General features: G+C 37.3%; 1 protein-coding gene across 11 annotated transcripts in view; it reads left to right on the top strand.

Moving 5' to 3' along the window:
- USP54 (ubiquitin specific peptidase 54) overlaps window positions 1-12,859 on the top strand; it is a 133,937-nt gene that overhangs the window by 76,975 nt on the left and 44,103 nt on the right. The window contains exon 2 of one of the 11 annotated variants that reach the window (XM_030334361.1): window positions 10,006-10,090. The exons of the other annotated variants lie outside the window; for them this stretch is intronic. The gene's annotated coding sequence lies outside the window, so the exon portion shown is untranslated. The remainder of the gene's footprint in view (window positions 1-10,005; window positions 10,091-12,859) is intronic. 11 annotated transcript variants of the gene reach the window in all.

Raw genomic sequence — 12,859 nt, forward strand, 5'->3', positions numbered from 1 at the left:
TATCTAATTTTATTTTTAAAATTTTTATTATTTTTATTTATTTATTTTTGAGACAGAGTGTGAGCAGGGGTGGAGGAGGGGCAGAGGGAGAGAGAGAATCTTAAGTAGGTTCCACACCTGGTGCAGAGCCTGACATGGGGCTTGATCTCACAACCATGAGATCATGACCTAAGCCGACATCAAAAGTCGGATGCTTAACTGACTGAGCCACCCAGGTGCCCCAGTCTCTAATTTTAAATAAACCAGAAATATATAGCCCTTTGGCTAGCAAATCGAAGAGAAGTCTGGTTCATGACATTTAAAAACTAAAAGCCAAAGTAAGATATTTGCTAGAGAAATTTGAATCCTGGAGAAATCCCTGGTAGAAGAATCTGCTGAAACTGAAAACACTCATCTGTACCAGGAAGGGATGATAGACCCCCTCACATGCCTTTGTTTAGAACTGTACCATCCTCTTCATTGACCCAGAGGGGACTCTAATGAACTGATTGTCACAGTCTTGTGTTTCAGTTTCCAGAAGCACAAATGGGTAATAGAATATAAATTAGAATCACTATATAAGCCAAAAAAGATGGAGAAAACCAGAGACTTTATGGGACACCTTCTGGATACCCAAGTACAGAAAGGAAGATATTTTTTAACTTATGAGGGCTGAGAATGTACCTTGGGACTCTTTCAGAGAAGCAATTGCTTATGGCAGATAGGTGAATGGGCTTAGGGAATCAAAGGCTCTATTTTGGATCTTCGTAACTCCAAGGAGTTCTACTACTTTCCTCGTCACATCATTGTCTCATCTATCCATTAGGTTTATTTTTCTTCACTGCTTCTTTTGTTTTATTTGGGAGTATATTAAAAATTTGATGTTTTTCCGCAAAGTGCTTTTCAGTCCCTCAGTGCTATATAAGTATTAAATAATGAAGCTCTAGTTTGCATTCTTTTAATTATTGTACACTTCATTTGAAACTTATTATAAATAGACTTATAGTAAGATGGATTAATTTGACAATATGGATGAGCTGAACTTCATTCTAATAGCTGAGAAATTTAAATTGTTAGAATAACCATATTTCTTCGTCCAGCCTGGGGGGCTTTCTTTTCTTTTTTTTTTTTTTTTTCAATATATTAAATTTATTGTCAAATTGGTTTCCATATAACACCCAGTGCTCATCCCAAAAGGTGTTCTTCTCAATATCCATCACCACCCTCCCCTCCCTCCCACCCCCCATCAACCCTCGGTTTGTTCTCAGTTTTTAAGAGTCTCTTATGCTTTGGCTCTCTCCCACTCTAACCTCTTTTTTTTTTTTTTCCTTCCCCTCCCCCATGGGTTTCTGTTAAGTTTCTCAGGATCCACATAAGAGTGAAACCATATGGTATCTGTCTTTCTCTGTATGGCTTATTTCACTTAGCATCACACTCTCCAGTTCCATCCACGTTGCTACAAAAGGCCATATTTCATTCTTTCTCATTGCCACGTAGTACTCCATTGTGTATATAAACCACAATTTCTTTATCCATTCATCAGTTGATGGACATTTAGGCTCTTTCCACAATTTGGCTATTGTTGAGAGTGCTGCTATAAACATTGGGGTACAAGTGCCCCTATGCATCAGTACTCCTGTATCCCTTGGGTAAATTCCTAGCAGTGCTATTGCTGGGTCATAGGGTAGGTCTATTTTTAATTTTCTGAGGAACCTCCACACTGTTTTCCAGAGCGGCTGCACCAATTTGCATTCCCACCAACAGTGCAAGAGGGTTCCCGTTTCTCCACATCGTCTCCAGCATCTATAGTCTCCTGATTTGTTCATTTTGGCCACTCTGACTGGCGTGAGGTGATATCTGAGTGTGGTTTTGATTTGTATTTCCCTGATAAGGAGCGACGTTGAGCATCTTTTCATGTGCCTGTTGGCCATCCGGATGTCTTTTTTAGAGAAGTGTCTATTCATGTTTTCTGCCCATTTCTTCACTGGGTTATTTGTTTTTTGGGTGTGGAGTTTGGTGAGCTCTTTATAGATTTTGGATACTAGCCCTTTGTCCGATATGTCATTTGCAAATATCTTTTCCCATTCCGTTGGTTGCCTTTTAGTTTTGTTGGTTGTTTCCTTTGCTGTGCAGAAGCTTTTTATCTTCATAAGGTCCCAGTAATTCATTGTTGCTTTTAATTCCCTTGCCTTTGGGGATGTGTCGAGTAAGAGATTGCTACGGCTGAGGTCAGAGAGGTCTTTTCCTGCTTTCTCCTCTAGGGTTTTGATGGTTTCCTGTCTCACATTCAGGTCCTTTATCCATGTTGAGTTTATTTTTGTGAATGGTGTGAGAAAGTGGTCTAGTTTCAACCTTCTGCATGTTGCTGTCCAGTTCTCCCAGCACCATTTGTTAAAGAGACTGTCTTTTTTCCATTGGATGTTCTTTCCTGCTTTGTCAAAGATGAGTTGGCCATACGTTTGTGGGTCTAGTTCTGGGGTTTCTATTCTATTCCATTGGTCTATGTGTCTGTTTTTGTGCCAGAGGGCTTTATTTTCCAAGAGAAGAGAAGGGATGCTGAGTAGAAGAGTAAATCTGGGATGGATCATCAGCACCTGGAATGTCTCTTTTTTGTTCGCTACTTTAAAAATATTTGTATAGAATATGAAATAATTTGATTCATCATTGAACTAGTTCTAGTCAGCATAATAAGACAAAAGGAAAGATAAAGATTAGGAAGGAAGAAACAAAGTTATCATTATTTGCAGATGATATGATTGGCTGTTAAAAAAAATCCCAAAGCATCTACTGAGATATCAATAGAACCAATAAGAATTTAGCAGGTTGTTGCCTGTAAGATCAAGGTATAACATTCAATTGCATTTTAATATACGAGCAACTAATAGAAAATGCAATTTAAAAGAAACTTTTAAATAGTAATACAGTATATAAAGTGATATGAATAAATCTAACAAAAAATATATGACATTTATATAAAATCCTCACAAAGACCCAGTATAATGAATAATCACAAAGTGACCATCCTTTAACAACTCTTTAGGTGAAAATAGAATACTGCCTGTAGACATTTGAATCCTCCCTTCTTTCTCAATCACGTCTCCTCCTTTCTCCCAGGGGTAGCCAGTTTTCTAATGTTTGTGATAATCACTTTCTTGTTTTACCTGATAGTTTACTGCCTATGTATCTATTCTTAAACAATTGAATTTAAAAATTACCTGTTTTTGTAATTGGAATCATTCTAAATGAATCTGTGTGGGTGTGTGTGCGTGTATGTCTTCTTTAGTGCAGCAGTATGTTAATAAGATCATCATATTGTTATGTGCAGGTTGACTTTGTTCATCTTCATTATCATATGGTATTTCATTGTGTAAATAAGCCAGTTTGTTTATCTATTCTATAGCTGGTAGTCATTTGGATTATTTACAGTTTTTAATTTTTAATGAGCAATATTGCCAAGAACATTCTTATTTATATTTACATATGCATACATATTTCTCTTGCATATTTGCCCAGGAATGAAATTACTAGAATCATAGGATATGTATATCTTCAGTTTTTTTTAAAATTTTATAATACCAACTGTTTTCCAGTATTTCCGTATGTTTTCCAATGTGGTGATACTAATGTATATTCTGACCAGCAAGTTTGTCCTGGAAGTGTAGAAAATTTGATTCTGAAATTCTTATGACAAACAGGGAAGAATAGATATGACATTCTTTTTTTAATTGGAGAGAGAGAGAGAGAGAGAGAGAGAGAGAGAGAGAGAGAGAATCTTAAGCAGGCTCCATGCTCAGTGCAGAGCCCCACATGGGGCTTGATCTCACGATCCTGAGATCATGACCTGAGCTGAAACCGAGTCGGATGCTGAACCAGCTGAGCCATCCAGGCGCCCCCAAGACAGAACATTCTTGAAGGATAATAACAAAATGAATGACTTGCCTTGTGTATCAGAGTAGACTAAGTTATGTTTTGGTAGCAAACTAAAATCTCAGTGATAAATATACAAAAGATTTATTTTTCATTCCCATTACTTGTCCACTGCAGTTTAGTAGGAAACCCTACTGATTATAGTCACTCAGGAATGCAGGTGCCAAGTTGACTATTGGCCAAGGCAGAGGGAAAAAGAGCTCTGGAGGTTTTTGCACAGGCAGTTGAATGTTCAGCATATCTCTTCTGCTCAGAGATCACAGACTCGAACTAATCATATGGCTCCAGTGAATCCTAAAAGGGCCAGGAAGTGTGATCCTATCAGAATCCTGGGGAGAGGGAACAACCAGAAATATTTGGCAAAAGTACTAATGACTACGCTACTTTATCAGATATCAAGGCTTATAAAACTATATTAATTAAGACAATGTGCTGTCAACACAGTATGACTAATAAATCAGTGGAACAAAATCAAAAGTTCAGAAATACATATGTGGAAACTAGCTACTTGCCCTGTGAATCAAAGGAGAAAGTGGACTTTTCAACAAATGATGATTAGGTAATTGGTTATCTGTATAGAAAAAAGAAAAGTAAATTAGATCCCTATGTCATATTATTACCAAAAGTATGAATTTCAACTGAGCTGAGAACTAAAATGTGAAAGAAAACTTTTTTAAAAGTTTATTTATTTTTAGAGAGAGAGAGATTGTGGGGGGGGGGTGCAGAGAGAGAGAGAGAGAGAGAGAGAGAGAGAAGGAGAGAAATCCCAAGCAGGCTCCATACTGTCAGCACAGAGCCCAGTGAGGGGCTTGAACTCACTAACCGTTATCATGACCTGAGCCAAAATCAAGAGTTGGACACTTAACCAATTAAGCCACCTAGGCACCTGGAAGGAAAACTTTAAGTTTTAGAAGAAAATATGAAAGAATAGCATGACCTCAGGGATAGACAGGATTTATTAAATAAGACATAAAAAATACTAAAAAGAATTGATAACATTTTACTACAGAAAATTCAAGAACTTCTGTTCATCAGAAGACTCTAGTAGAGGGTAAGACCCAAGGCTACACGCCAGGAGGAAATATCGGCAATAAATTATATATCCCACAAAGGATTGGTATGCAGCATAGAACTCCCCAGAGAACTCCTATAAAGAATAAGTAAAAGATAATGGAGTCATTGGGAAAATGGGAAAAACACATAAACAGGCATTTCTCAGTACAAGAAACCCAAAAGATCTTTAAGAATATGAAAGATTCTTATCCTCCCAAGTAATCTAAGAAATGTCAACCAGGGATGCCTGGTGGCTCAGTCAGTTAAGCATCTGTCTCTTGATTTTCAGCTCAGGTCATGGTCTCACGGCTTGTGGGTTCAAGCCCCTTGTTGGGCTCAGTGCTGACAGTGTGAGCCTGTTTGAGATTCTCTCTCTCTCTCTCTCTCTCTCTCTCTCTCTCTCTCTCTCTTTGTGCTCCTCCCCCACTTGTGTGCACACATGTGCATGCGTTTTCTCTCTCTCTCTCTGTCTCTCTCTCTCTCTCTCTCTCTCTCTCTCTCTCTCTCAGAATAAATAGATGACTTTTTAAAAAAAGAGAGAAAAAGGAATTAAAGTAAATCAATACCCTTTAGATTAATAGAAAATTTAAAATTGGATAAAATTGTTACCCGAAAGGTGGAATAATAACTTATATACACTTGCTGGTTGGAATATAAATTGATACCACTACTTAGGGAAATATTTTGTCATTACATTTTTCAGGTAAAATTGAAGTAGCATATACCCTACCATTCAGTAATTCTACTCCTAGATACATATTGTAGAAAACTTCCTTGTATATACGTATCAGAAGATATATTTGAGAATGTCCAAAGTAGTATTTTTGTGATTATAGAAAAATGGAAACAACCCATTCCAACTATAATAGAATATAATAGAATAGGTTTAAAAATTATGGTTTATTCCTAAAGTAAAACACTGTAGTAGTGAACATGAATAACCTGTAGCTACATATATCAGCTTGGATTAATCACAAAAACATTACAGTGAAGCAAGTCACAGAAGATTATATAAACTATGATTCCATTTATATACAAAGTAAAAATGGGCAGAACTAAACAACATGTTTTCAGGGATACATATATGTGAGAAAGAGGGAATGATTTTCATAAAATTCAGGACAGTGGTTATCCCTGGAGGGGAGGAGATTATAATCAACTGGGGAGTTTCGCACTCATTAAGTTTTTCATTTCTTAAATTGGTTGTTGGACACATGGGCATTTCTTTTTATTCTTTGGCTAAATATATACATCATGCTTGTTTTTTATTAAGAAAAAATTTTTTTTACATTTATTTATTTTTGAGAGACAGAGAGAGAACACAAGTGGAGGAGGGGTGGAGAGAGAATGAGACACAGAATCTGAAACAGGCTCCAGGCTCTGAGCTCTCAGCACAGACCTGACATGGGGCTTGAACCCACAAATCATGAGATCATGACCTGAGCCGAAGTCAATGCTGAACCGACTGAGCCACCCAGGCATCCCGACTTGTTTTTTATTTAAAGGATGATTTTTTTTTTTAATGTGTATTTAGTTTTGAGAGAGAGACACACACACAGAGCATGAATGGGGGAGGGACAGAGAGAGGGAGACACAGAATCAGAAGCAGGCTCCAGGTTCTGAGCTGTCGTCAGCCCAGAGCCCAACGTGGAGCTCCAACCCACGAACTGTGAGATCATGACCTGAGCGAAGTTGGCACTCAACCGACTGAGCCACCCAGGTGCCCCTAAAGGAGGATTTTTATTACAAGTATAGGAAAGTACTACAGTCATTTTAGAAAAGCACATTGAATTGTAAAGAGAAAAATTGAAAATTGCATCACAGAGGTTGTCATTTCTCTTTATGCCTCCTCTTTGGTCAATGATATTTCTAGTAATAAGTCTTTCTGTTCACATATAGTAAAAAGAATATTTTTTTTCCAGACCCCTAAGTTGCCTCTCTATCTCTAGTATCATCCTATTTCATTTGTTTTAACCTAAGAATGTGCTGGAGTGCTATCTTGAAGTTACTCCTTTCTTATAACCTTGAAGTGGCTCCCAATTATTTCTTAAATCACTTAAAAATGTATGCTTATAGGCATTTAAAAAACTAGTTTCATACTTTTTTTCCCCTTCCTTTCCTTCCTGAGGCACTCTCCATTTCAGCTATGACAGCAGATGGTGTACTTCCTATGACTACATTGCAGATGTTATTCACTTTGCCTGGATCCCTTAGCACCCAAAACAATAACACAACAATAAACAACACATCCCTTTAAAATAAAACCACATCTAGTCCTTTCAGAATTCCATTTCAGAAACATATCTTCTTAATGAAGTTTTAAAAATGTTACCTCTATCTAGAACCATGATTGTTTTACTTAACAGTATTTAGCATGGCTGAATGAGTTTTTGGAAAGGTGGCTCAGCTTTTCTTCCCCGTTGGTATTCCTTATAGTGCTTGCACCATAATATAAATACCTAACTTTTCTGGGTTCATATATTCTTTTAGTAGTCCTTGGATTTTAGTTACAGAGTTTTGTGTACTTGCCTTTTTCTTCACTTTTTTCTTTTTGTCTTTTGTGCTCTCTTGTTCTACTTGAGATTTTCATCGTGACTTTTGGGTTTACACTTTTTTTAGTAGGTCTACTTAATATAGGCTGCTTTATGCCAAATTTAGTTAAGGAAGGGTGAGGTGTATGTGTGTGGTGGGGGTCGGGAGGAGTTGATGATGGGAAGATCTGCTGAAGAGTCAAAGCCTGGGATTCTGTCAAGCAGAGCAGTTATCTGGTATCCTACAATTAAGTTACATGTTAACTTTGTGGTGTCCCAGTGTGGGTGTAATTCAGTATATTTAAGTCCCATTTTTTCTCTGTCTCCTGTTTAAAAATTAGATGAATGTTTGGTGAAGCAAGTAAGAATTCCTTTTTGCTGGTACTTGGTGACCTGTTTGCATTCTTTTTTTTTTTATTTTTTTTTTCAACGTTTATTTATTTTTTTTGGGACAGAGAGAGACAGAGCATGAACGGGGGAGGGGCAGAGAGAGAGGGAGACACAGAATCGGAAACAGGCTCCAGGCTCCGAGCCATCAGCCCAGAGCCTGACGCGGGGCTCGAACTCCCGGACCGCGAGATCGTGACCTGGCTGAAGTCGGACGCTTAACCGACTGCGCCACCCAGGCGCCCCTACATTCTTTAATGCTAAGTTTCAAATGTAAAATTTTAATTTCATAGATATTTTTCAAAACACAAAACTCCAAAATTCCTGTATTTGAGGTACTCTATCAGCACTTGCTCATTCTATAAAGTCAGAATTCTTTTATGTTGGAACATAATTGTTTAGCTCTGGAACTCAGTGTTAAGAACAAAAAAGAGACACACACATGTTCCTAGATAAATCAAAAGCTAGCCAACTTTCCCTTAATCTAATGTTTTGGATGAAGGATTTGCCCTTCTAAGTCTGGCTGGAAGTTGTGTATCCCTGTTTTTTTTTTTTCTCCACTTTTTACTTTACCTTGCACCAATCTTTAAAATGCTTTTACTGTTGGTCTTATGTGAACACCTTTTGTTTAATGTTTTTACTTTTTCTTCTGCTGTCTGAATGTCAATGTTCTTGTGCCTTGTGACCTTCACCAGGTACCATAGTGTATGTTGTATCTAGAGCTTATAATTGCTTTTTGGAGGTTTATACGTAATATTTAGGATAATCCATTTGGTCCTGTAAAAATATATTGGGTTATTTTTCTGCATTACTTGATACTAAGTTGCTAACCTAATTTCAGCCTCAAAATTTTGTATGCAAATTATTAATGATCGCTTTCATTAAAAATAATTTGTCAGTGTGTCTTTCTTCTTATTTTGAGCCACAATGCGTTTCAACTCTGACTTAACAAAAAGATTTGTGGGCTAATTACTCTGTCCCTTCTGAATCTCCAAATTTATTCCCATCTAGTGTTACTAAAAGGTATTTCCTGACCTGAACTGTTGTCATGCCTATAGCCCAGAACTCTTATTTATTATTCATATTGAATCTGCCCTTATGTCCCCAGGCCCCAGGGTATGACTTTGGTGTTGCCTTATTTATTTATCTCTGTCCAGGGGAGGAAATCCGTCCTCTGTACTTAGTATGCCACAATGATTTTGTTCTCCTTCCAGGGATTGTACTAGAGGCTTTGCAGTGTGCCAAGATGTAGGACAGAGTGTTTTTTGTTATAGGCAAAGAAGAATGCTTCATTGATTGATTAAATTCAACAAATCTCCTCAATTAGTGATTTTTCTTTTAAGAATGTTAGTACAAGGCATCAAAGCCAGAGAATGGTGGTGATGGTGAGGGGTAGGTGAGGAGGAAATAGGTTTTTGTGTATAAAGTGTCCTGTAATGTAAGTTTGTATCTGTACAGCAGTAAGACTGTTCAAAAGGGGCAGGAAAGTCTGTGTTCTGCTGATAGCCCATCAGTTAATTGGGGGGGAATTTGAGAGTTCAGAGAATAAATACCTCAATATATTTTGTGTGTACCATGTAGCTGTTCCTCTACTAGAAAGCATAAGCACAGGGAGTAAAGTGGTATAAGAAATTACTCATTGTGCATTATCAGTCCAGTCCTTTTTTTGGTAGATTATTGGAACAGAAGGTTCTTCATTGTCCTGTGGTCATGGCCAATATCAGAGAAGAGTAAATCCATTATGTTGGACTATTTAAACCAGAAAATTAGATTTCTAATAAGTTACCTGGAGATTTTAGCTAGTAATCAACAGACCTCACATGAGGAAGGTATATCCCTGTCTAATGCAAATATCATTTACTTGAGTTGAACTTCTTTGTTTTGCTTATCTCTGGGGTATGAGTATATTTGTGTGGTCTTTTGGTTAATCTTTCTTAGTCTTAAAGGCCTATTAGGCTGTACCTAAATATTCTCAACTAATTTAACCATTGATATAACTTGGAAAGTATAAAGTTGAGTCTTTCATCCTTTTTAAAATTTGGAGTTTAGAATTTTACATGATATTCAAATAGAGGGTTATGACTGCAAGGAAAAACATAGTAGATCATCATGATTCTTTCCTTTCCAGAATTTATGGCAGAGCCTGAAACTTATACAATCTCAAAATCTTTGTGCATGTCCAGAAGGGTCCCCCTTTTCATTTCCCCTGTGGGGTAAGTGGTTATGGTATTGATTGTCAAAATTTGATTTAAATACTGTTGGTAATCTCTAAGGTCCTGCATTTTTGATCTTGACAAAAATTAGCAAATTGCTATTATATTTTGTAAAATTTCAACATTAGTTTATGATTTCCTACTAAAAGCAATACCATCCTCTGGTGAATTTGGCCTGTCTCTGCTCTTTGGCTCTCTGTCTAGTGTCTTGAAGTCTTGGTGTTTCTTTCTGTGTCTGTCTTTGTGTGTATGTGGGTGTGTCTCTTTTGCAGAGGTAGCAAAAATGAGTGTGATAGGTAGTTTATGATCATCTTTAACTTCACCACTGCAAGTCCAAAGTATTGGGTTATGAATTGAGTGTAAAAAAACCCAAAACTCATGGGGAGATATGGTATCGACAATTGGATTTACTTAAAGGGACTGATACAGGATATGCAGATAATTTTATAATCCGGAAATCCAGAAGGTAGGTATTTTTAGACATAAGGTTAAAGAATCCCAAGGGAGAAACTAGCCAGCTGTTCTGTCTTCCCCAATGTTGGAGCAAGAATTTCTATTAAACTGACTGGATATTTGATGATATTAAGGAATTATTATTACCTTTTTTTAGTGTGGTAATTATAGTATGATTAAATTTTAAACAAAGATTTCTTATGTTTTAGAGGCATATCCAAAATATTTATAGATGAATAATGTCTAGTATTTGATTGATAATGATCTGGGAATGGGATGAGTGGGTGGGTTGTATATATGAAATGAGATTGGCCACAGTTGTTAAAGATAGATAATAGGTACATAGGAGTTTGTTGTGCTATTTTGTCTACCCTTGTATGTTTGAGATTTTCTACAATAAAACATTAAAAATCCAATGTTACTGGTTTGGATGCCAAAATGGTAAACATTTACATGTTTTTTCCCCTCTTGAAAGAGAATGTTTGAGATTCTTTTGAACACATAAAACTAGTGAAAATTCTCTTTTCTAGTAGTACTCAAGGAGTAGTAGCTCCTTTATCTTTTTTTCAGAGGGTTGTTTTTACAAACAGGCTTGATTGGTCACATTGAGGCTTACAATTTATTTAAGTCTATGATTTCTAGGAGGTGTGGAGAAAAGGAGTGATTATGAGAGCCAAAATGATGAGAGGTTTGGAAAGCCCGGGTCAAGAAGAGAAACCCTAAGAACTGAGTTAGTAGCAGTGCATAAAATGTATTGTGTCTTTGCACAATACATTTTCTTGGACACCCTCCAGGAATGAGTTGGACTGCTAACTTTCCAAAGACCTAGGGCCCAGAACGCATCACATTTAGCTGTAGCCCTTCTTCTTGACTCCCATCTTCTCTACTCATGACTTTTTTTTAGAAGGCTAAGGCTAGGCTAAGAAATCCTGAGAGAAATAAACAGCTGTTCCTGCCTAAAGACAAAAGTCTGTGTTTTAGGGGGGAAAAAACTGAAGCAACAGCTGCATTTGTAGATGCCAAAGCACAAAGAGTTTCTGTCTCTATGGCACTTTTATCTTATTTACATGGTTTTTACTAATCCAGATAATTATGAGCTCCTGTGGGTAGAATTGTTTGCTACATGATCCAAGAGAAATGGGTGGGGAAGCACCTGCTTTTAGTCATTAAAGTCTTGTTGCTTTTGCACTGCATCCAAAAAAATAGTTAACAGACAAAAAGTAATTTGCCTTTTCCTGAGAATGAAAAGGAAGACCTCTTTGGTTTCACTTTGTGAAGAAGAGCAGAGAGAAACCTCAAAGGTGGGTTTTCTCTGTTAATTGAAATGAAACCATCAGGACCCCATAGGGAAAAATGATTCCTGGGTTTTGGTTCTTCCTGCCCTTTCTCACTCCCTGCCGCAGAACTCAGCAATTGGAAGAATACCAGTTTTTGTTCCTTATTGGTCCTACCACCTGTTCTTACTTCTGAACTAAATGTTCTTGGCTTTCTTTGGTGTGAACAGGATCTCCCTCTGGGAAAGGTGGCAGGAGGGTGAAAAAGGGAGCAGGAGGAGGCCCGTTCCAGCCCTGTGCTCATGTGAGAGGGACACACAGGGGTTAGTGTGCTGCCCTAACAGAGGGGCTTTGTACTACAGCTTCTTCCAGAGCTACAGCTCCACAGATGCATGCTGGGAGCGCTCAGGCTGCTTTATTCCTGATACACTTGCTTTTTCCTAACAATAGCAGAGCAAGACTGATAACAATAATTACAATAAAATAAAGAAGATGCAGGCATTCTGAGTACATTCAGATACTCAGTGTGTATGGAGAAAGTTGCCTGTAATTAAGAGATGAGAAAAGAATATAGTTTGGAGATGTTGATGCCACTGAACACAAGAGTCAGATCTGTTGTTGCATATCGAATGTGGATATAAGCAGAGCTCTGACTATGTCTTTTCCTTTCTGTGTTGAAACCCTTCTTATCTAATCATGGGAAATCTGCCTCTCTTGAGTAAGAGCAACAGAAAGAGAAGTGGTTTGTCCTTCTTACCCAGATTTCAGAGACTAGGGAGGTAGTTCAAGGTAGATGGCATTTCTGACGCACGGTCAGTAGCAGACAGGCTCCTTAGTAACCTAAAATATAATAATAATGATGATGATGTTGATGATAATGATAATGATGATGACAGCTAATACTTAGATAAGCACTTATATAGCCAGGCATTAGTCTAAGATATAGATAGACAGGTAGATAGAGAAAAAGATAATTTATTTAATCTGTAAATAACCCTAGGAGATAACTACTATTACTGATCGTTATTTATTTATTTATTTA

Source organism: Lynx canadensis, chromosome D2, assembly GCF_007474595.2.
Source record: "Lynx canadensis isolate LIC74 chromosome D2, mLynCan4.pri.v2, whole genome shotgun sequence".
Classification (NCBI taxonomy): domain Eukaryota; kingdom Metazoa; phylum Chordata; class Mammalia; order Carnivora; family Felidae; genus Lynx; species Lynx canadensis.